This window comes from Herpailurus yagouaroundi, unplaced genomic scaffold (genome assembly GCF_014898765.1).
Source record: "Herpailurus yagouaroundi ecotype Mexico unplaced genomic scaffold, PumYag 139, whole genome shotgun sequence".
NCBI classification, from domain to species: Eukaryota; Metazoa; Chordata; class Mammalia; order Carnivora; family Felidae; genus Herpailurus; species Herpailurus yagouaroundi.
The window spans coordinates 64,450,819-64,457,914 of record NW_024412394.1 but is presented as its reverse complement, the minus strand read 5'-3'; the positions used below and the strand labels follow the sequence as shown (position 1 = coordinate 64,457,914).

General features: G+C 41.7%; 1 long non-coding RNA gene across 2 annotated transcripts; it reads left to right on the top strand.

The window, feature by feature from the left end:
• Positions 1–3,433: 3,433 nt before the first annotated feature.
• Positions 3,434–5,987, top strand: LOC121029843 (uncharacterized). Of its 2 annotated transcripts, XR_005789930.1 has the most exons (3): positions 3,434–4,665; positions 5,426–5,458; positions 5,575–5,987. It is a non-coding gene; the product is annotated as an uncharacterized LOC121029843 (long non-coding RNA). The 2 variants fall into 2 exon arrangements; XR_005789929.1 differs by lacking the exon at positions 5,426–5,458.
• The last annotated feature ends 1,109 nt before the right edge of the window (positions 5,988–7,096 follow it).

The following is a 7,096-nucleotide window of genomic DNA, read 5'->3' as shown; positions in this document are numbered from 1 at the left end:
GCTTTGGTATACTTGAATCTATTACACAATGGCACTCAAGCTTGAGAGAACCGAATGCTAGGCAAATAACAGAAGGGCCAACACCAGTAATAAAGTCCACAGAAGGATTGCTATCGGCTAAACAAAAGATTCCCTAGGAATCAAGTCTACATGGGACTGTCAGGAACAGACAGTACCTTCATGAGCAGAGCTGGGAAGAGAGACCAGAGGAGAAAATTCCAAATGGGGAAGTGTTTGGAAGGGCCTTGGGTCTGCTGTATACTTGGGACATCAATTTTCTCTGGTTCCAAGGTACAGTGCTCTACTTTATCACTGACCAGAAACTTTCTGGATGCTGGGGTCTTGCTCTAGTTTAATGCAAACAAAAGCATTATGGTATCAACTTTGTCTACAAATTTTGTTCTAATTGATCAAATGTAATTTCTAAATTTGGATGAAAAAGTACGTGTGTATTATCTTTTAAAAAATCCCAATGCAGGGGCGCCTGGGTGGCGCAGTCGGTTAAGCGTCCGACTTCAGCCAGGTCACGATCTCGCAGTCCGTGAGTTCGAGCCCCGCGTCGGGCTCTGTGCTGATGGCTCAGAGCCTGGAGCCTGTTTCCGATTCTGTGTCTCCCTCTCTCTCTGCCCCTCCCCCGCTCATGCTCTGTCTATCTCTGTCCCAAAAATAAAAAATAAACGTTGAAAAAAAAATTAAAAAAAAATCCCAATGCAAAACTGTAGCCAGGTTGATTTGTTATAACCCAGTAAAGAGAAATAGATACTGCCAGCCATAAATGATAAAAATTTCCTTTCAATGAGCATTGGCTAACAGTCCTGGGGCTGACAAAGAAAAGATGTGAGAAGGAATGAAGTTCTTAGAAAAATTTGGAATTAACGTCATTTTATTTTAAACTAGGTGGATTGGTTTCCCTGAGTTTGACTTATGAAGCGGTAATCCTAGGAGAGGTCAAAAATCTAAATGAAATCAAACTAACTGTCGAAAGTACAGAAGGAAACTGCTCTGCGTATCCATTTGACTCACGGATTTGTTAACAGTCTCAATGTCTTACCAACCAAAATGTTGCCTTTTTAGGTTAATTTATTTTTGAAACAGAAAATATCATCGAATAAAAGTTTTCTATTTCTTTAAGTATGTCTCTTCTCTTATATTGAAAGAACACTTTTAATTTAAAAAATGAAGAAAGGGTTAATATCTAACCACACACTTCCAGTTTGATGGACCCAAAACACAATTCACAGATATTTCAAGTGTGAAATGCTGTGAGAGGCAGCAATGTTAATCTGCAATAACAAACTTGTTAGAAAACCACAACCAGATGCAAATTAAATTTGCAATGAAAATGCTTAACATTAATATATTCAAACTCTTTGGGTATATAATTACATATGTTAATGTAAAATAGAAATCAACCAAAGCATATAGTTTTCTCATAGAGTATTTCTAAACTCTAACAACCAGTTTACTTTTTAATTCTGGTTGAGTATACAGTACCATTTTACTAAGTAAATTAGTTACAAAACACTGACTTTCATTGTCAGATGTGAGTAAATACTACATGCAGTGATCTTTTCTGTAAAGCAATGATCCTCACCATTACTAAAGTTTAAAGTTTTCCAGTCAAAAGAAAATATTTTTCTTCTTCAGTGGTAATGTTTAACACACATGCTTTTGTTCATATACTATCCACAGATTGTATTAGAGTTCATAGAACCATATTTAAAATTTCATTAGGGAAAACCCCATACGTATTTTACCCAGGCAACTGTTGAAAGACATTCCACTTGGTGTACAAAGCCTTCTATTGCTTACACAAGCAACTTTGTTTACAGAACTATTTAAAGGAGCAAAAGTGGCTAAAATCTTGAAAGAAAAATCTCCTTGGAATTAAGGTACATTTCTAAAGGGCAAGAAACCAACACATTTAACTGCAGAACAATGAAGTACTACTGAATTAGACAGTATGGGTCCCTTTTTTTTTTTTTTTTTTTTTTTTTTTTTACATATTCTGGAAGCTCTCCTCTAGATACACATTACAAAGCCCAGAGACCTCTCCTTTTATTTTCCAGTATTGTCCAATAATGCGTACTGCCTTGAATTATTTTATAATTTCCAATAGTAAAGAAATACTTCAAAATCCCTTTTGTGAATCTAAGAGGACAAGCTTTCTAAGGACAACCTCTCCAACGTACTTCCATTAAAAAAGGCTTCTAAGTGGATTGACAGTGGTACTTAGGGAACCTTTAGTCCTAAATGCAGTATCATATCCTATAACCAGTTAAGGAGGCAAGACTAGACAGTTTCCCAAATAGGATGAGACTCTTAATCAAGTTCAATCAAGAAATGTCATTAGCTGCAAAGAGCAAATAAGTAATTTTGTTTAGAAAGGATTAAAATTATACTGACAATTAAGCAAATAACCTAATATTAAAAAGAGAGAGAATAAACTGACAGAAATGATTTTTAAACATATGTAATCCTGGCCCACACTTTAAGGCTTTCTATGATATATGACAAAACTCACATTTAGACGGTTAGAAGTTACTTGGTACAAAATTTTAAATACTGCTATTAAAATAATTTGCCAAGAAAGTAATGTGACCCATCCCAGTACCTTACGTTTATTTGTGAGGCATTTTTATTTGTAAAGACTGGGTTCCTCATTTTCCTCTTCTTACCTTACCCCTTATGGTATGTGTTCAGTACACATTTGTCATTTAAATTAGATTGTCCATCAAGAAGATTTTTACTGCTTAGAACTCTGCAGTAATCTACATATGTATAATGAGAACGTATAGCACAATGCAGGTAAGAGATGGGACCACAGAGTCATCAAAGAGCCAGAGAAATTAGGAGCAGCATTGGCAAGGCCAGCGTTTGTTTTCTTAGTTACTTGAATGTGGCAACCCAAAATCCTGATGTGACTCCAACCCAAGAGACAGCCTATTTAACAGAAACAGCATTTAATTTGTGTCAGAAGCAGAGGCGTCTAGTCCCCTCTCTGTCGAAAGAAGATGATATTATCAGCCCTAAGTGCCCGTTAGAGATGTTATCACTATGAAACAAAATGTACTTATGAGCCCAAAGACTCTAATGGGTACAGACTCCCAAGAAGATAGACTTCATGTTGTAATATTCCCTCTTCGTGTTTACTTTTTAAAAACTTTTATTTAAAATAGCCATAAAGATCTACTAAAAGGTAAGTTATTCTTGCACAGAGGCTGAAGTTTGTTCAAAACCAAATTTCGAAATCATCGCATACATCAAAATCCAGTCCATACCATATAGGTTTTGTTTTTGGTTTTTGTCAGTGGAGTAGTTGAATGCTATAGAAAACATGTTAAGTTTACACTTCTTTCCAGTGCTTTACAATAACAAAATTTTAATCTACCATAGAGAACTTAAAAGTCATGATACCATAAGAATTAGGAACTGGGTATATTTGGACTTCTGACTTAATAATTTGTCTTGATGTTGTGTATTCAATTTAGAAATGATCAATCACTAAATAACTTTCACTTCACCAAGCAGAACCAGAGACTATTTGACAGCTATTATAGAGAAGTTGACCTTTGTGCTTATATTTCAGTGCACCAGAAGTTTAGCAATATTTATTCAGGTTAAATTATGCATATTTAAAAACTGTATTTAAATGAACAGCTGCTTAAGTATATTCTTTATAAGACTGAGATTATAAGAAAAAGATTTGTGTGATCTGTCCAAGACAATGTGGTATTTAAATGATTTCAACCTGTCTTGCTGACTTTTTAAAATCAGGAAATATTTTTAAAGTAGAATTTCCTAAGATATTTTTTGATTAGAAAGAAATCGAGTTTGAGTAAAGAGGCATTGGAGTGAGAGAGGATGGGGGCCATATCAGACTGAAAGCCTTTTTCAACACAGAGGAAGGAAATGGTGTCACTATAAGACTGTGAAGCAAATATGTTTCCTTGTGTTTTTGTACCACAATGTTAAAAAACATCATATTTTAATTTCAGGCCTTATAAACTAAAGATGTCCTCTAAAATTAATTATACTTATTATTTTGGATCAGAGTCTGTGGCTGACTACATCTGTGAGAAACTTCATTGTGCTTCCTAATTAAGAAACCGAGTCTAGCTGGCTGATGGGAAGGAAAAATAGTTTAATTCAAAGGGAAATGTAATACTGTGAGAATAAGCAAATAATTTTTCTCCGCCGGGCTTTCAGTGGGAGCAGAGCTTCCCAAATCATCTGCATGGTGTATCTACTGTGCATTTTATTATTTCCCCCACTTGTGTCTTTCTTATAACGTTACAGCTAAAGGTTTTACTTAACCAATTCCCTTCAAACGTTCTTCCTCTCTATCCTGCACAGTGGTGTGGTTTCAGCAGACTGCTAAGAACAACTCCAAGTCAGACTTTCTCCTTTTGGTCCCTCCTCCCGTTTTGAAATTTTGTTTTTCGTTTCTATATACATCAAAATGTTTAAAACTTAAAAAAAAAAATAATCCCCCCCCCCCCCCCAAGGCTCCGCTAGAAAAGAAAAGGAAAAAGGAAACAAAAACCCTACGGGATCGTCCCCAGGAGCGCCGAGACCGCCAGTTAATAAGTTCAGCCAGGTGATCGGGGTGGGGGAGAGGCAGTTCGTGGCTCCCTGACCCCAAGGAGAACTTGACAACACCAGGTAAGTACCCTCAGATGGCACCTGCCCAGACCCTCTTCCGCCCAAACCTAACCTATATAGCCGGGAACCAAGGACCTGAAAGAAGGTGGGGCAGGGAGGTGGGAGGAAAGAGGATGAGACTGTGCGAGGAGCTCAGATGGCCATTCCGCCGCTTTCGAGTTTGAGTCATCTCTCTGGTTTTCAAAACCTGGGAGGGGAAGTGCGCGTCTGCCAGGAGTTAAGCAGTGTGCTAGGCGGGAAAAGAAGCGCACTCTAATCCTCTCGACAAGGGGCCCTCCTCTCTCCGGGCCAAAAAAAGCGCAAGCCTTCGGGATGCTCCAAGGTCTGCAGAGGCTTCTGCGACGCGTCCACTGGCACCCGACTGGGGCGGACGGCGCGACCCGGACTCCCCGGGGCTCGCTTGCCGCCAGCCCTGCGCCCTGCGGGCCGCGTCCGCAGCCCCGCTCGCGGAGGTTGTCTTACAGCTCCTACCCCCGGCTGCCCGTGCCGCCAGGGCTGCTCAGAGAAAGCTGCGATTAGGCAGTTACGAGCAGGACGGTGCTTGTGACCGCAGGAGCGTTGGAGAAAAGATTTCCCAGGAAGCTTGCCCTGCATGAGCCCCTTCTGGAACCCAGCGGACCTTAAGACACAATGACGAGTTCTAAACCTATTTCGAGAATCCCCTCGACCTGATGTCAGGACCCCCAATTCTTTTCTTCTCCTCTTGTCCAAAAGAACATAACATTTTGATAATTTTCCTCCCCCCTCCCCCCTTTTTAAGGGTGACTTTACATAAAGGAGCTCGGAGGAAAAGGTGCGTAATGGAGAAGCTATCTTCGCTCTGTCACGCGTCCCCGCTAGCCTTCCAGCGGAAGCGCCAGAGCAGAGTTGTTGGTGTTTTTTTTTTTTTCCTTTAATTACGCAATTTAGGCTAATGGAGTCCAATCGAGAGCCGTCAGTTGCATGCACGCAGACCTCGGTGGCATTCGCTGTTGGAATTGCTTCTTCAACAGTGACCTTGGGTGGGAGAGAGCCTGTCTGGAGCCGGACCCCCCGTAGCGGCCTCTTACCTCGACCCCCTGGCCTCCCACGGCGTCTCCAGTGGACCGTGTACTCCTAAAGACGTCCCCCACCGGCCAGCTGAGCGGCGCATCTCCAGAGCCGCTCCCGCCCCTCGCCTCCCTCGCTACAGTCCCAGCGCTTTTTAAAACTTTGAGCGCAGCTTTTACGTGACTGGAGAGTCATAAATGCTCCTGCCCTTGTTCAGCCAACATAGACACCCTTGCGTCCCCTTCACATTTCATGAATTACGAGAATATATAAAGCTAACATTCCAAAAATAAGGTGTATCCGAGTCTGCGTTTCATTTACCCTTACAAGTCGGTGACACGCAATTCTATCCTTCAAACAAACCGTAATGACCAGTCCTAACGTCCCTCTTTCTCCCCGGTTTTAATATACCGAATAATTACTGCCGGAGAGATAACTATCAGCATTGCCAGTGTTTACAGTTTAAGCAATAGCAGAGCACCAAATCACCACTCTTCTTACTATCCCTAACCCTGGTCTTGATCTCTTCACTAAAATCCTAGCCTCCCTCCCCATTTTTTTTTTTTGCCACCGTAGTGTTGATTCTCTGAAAATTTATTTCCCCAAATAGCAAACTTAACGTTTTAAAGACCTTCCAACGTCACCCTCCTCATTGCCATCGTAACCCGCACACCTGCGCAGCTCAGCCCGCTCCTGAAGACGTCCAGCAGGAAACCCAGCTCTTTCCCGAGTGGCATCTTCTCTGCTCGCCTACGTGAACCTAAAACACAAGCAACTTCAATGAATGCAAACTAAGCTTTCCCGGGGAGAAACGGCGAGGCAGCTACAATCAGTCTCTGATTACACAAACATACCTAGGGGCAGGTTGGAGAGTGAAGGAGGGCTTTGGGGTGGGGGTTGCCAACCTAGAGGTGGATTAAACCAGTTCTATTGTTACTGAGTTTAGGAAAGCTAGCTTTTGTTTCGCGGTGGATATTGGGGGTAAAAACCGAGGAGCTACTGTTAAGCCTCCCAGAAGTCTGTGAAAGAGCAGAAACTTTGTGTAACGTAGGAACTCGGGTCTTTTAAATTGTTTAAGATACTGAATTAAACATTAAGACTCAAGGGGGGAAAGACTTAGAGTCATTTGAAATATTGTAAAAGAGAAGAGCTGACGTCTGCATCTATGTGCCCTGTTTTCAGGGGTTCACGGGTCCCCTCTGTCTAAGTGGGAAAGGTGGGGATAGCCGGGCTCCGCCGGTCGCACTTTGGGCCCCCAACGCTTCAGACTTCCTCTAACCATCACTTTGCACTTTGGCTTTGGAGAAAGGAGGCAAACGGTCCTCGCTCCCTCCCCAGCAAACTAGCAGGAGACTACAGGCCCCGACCTCTCCCGAGCCCACCTGGAAACACACCTAAGAGG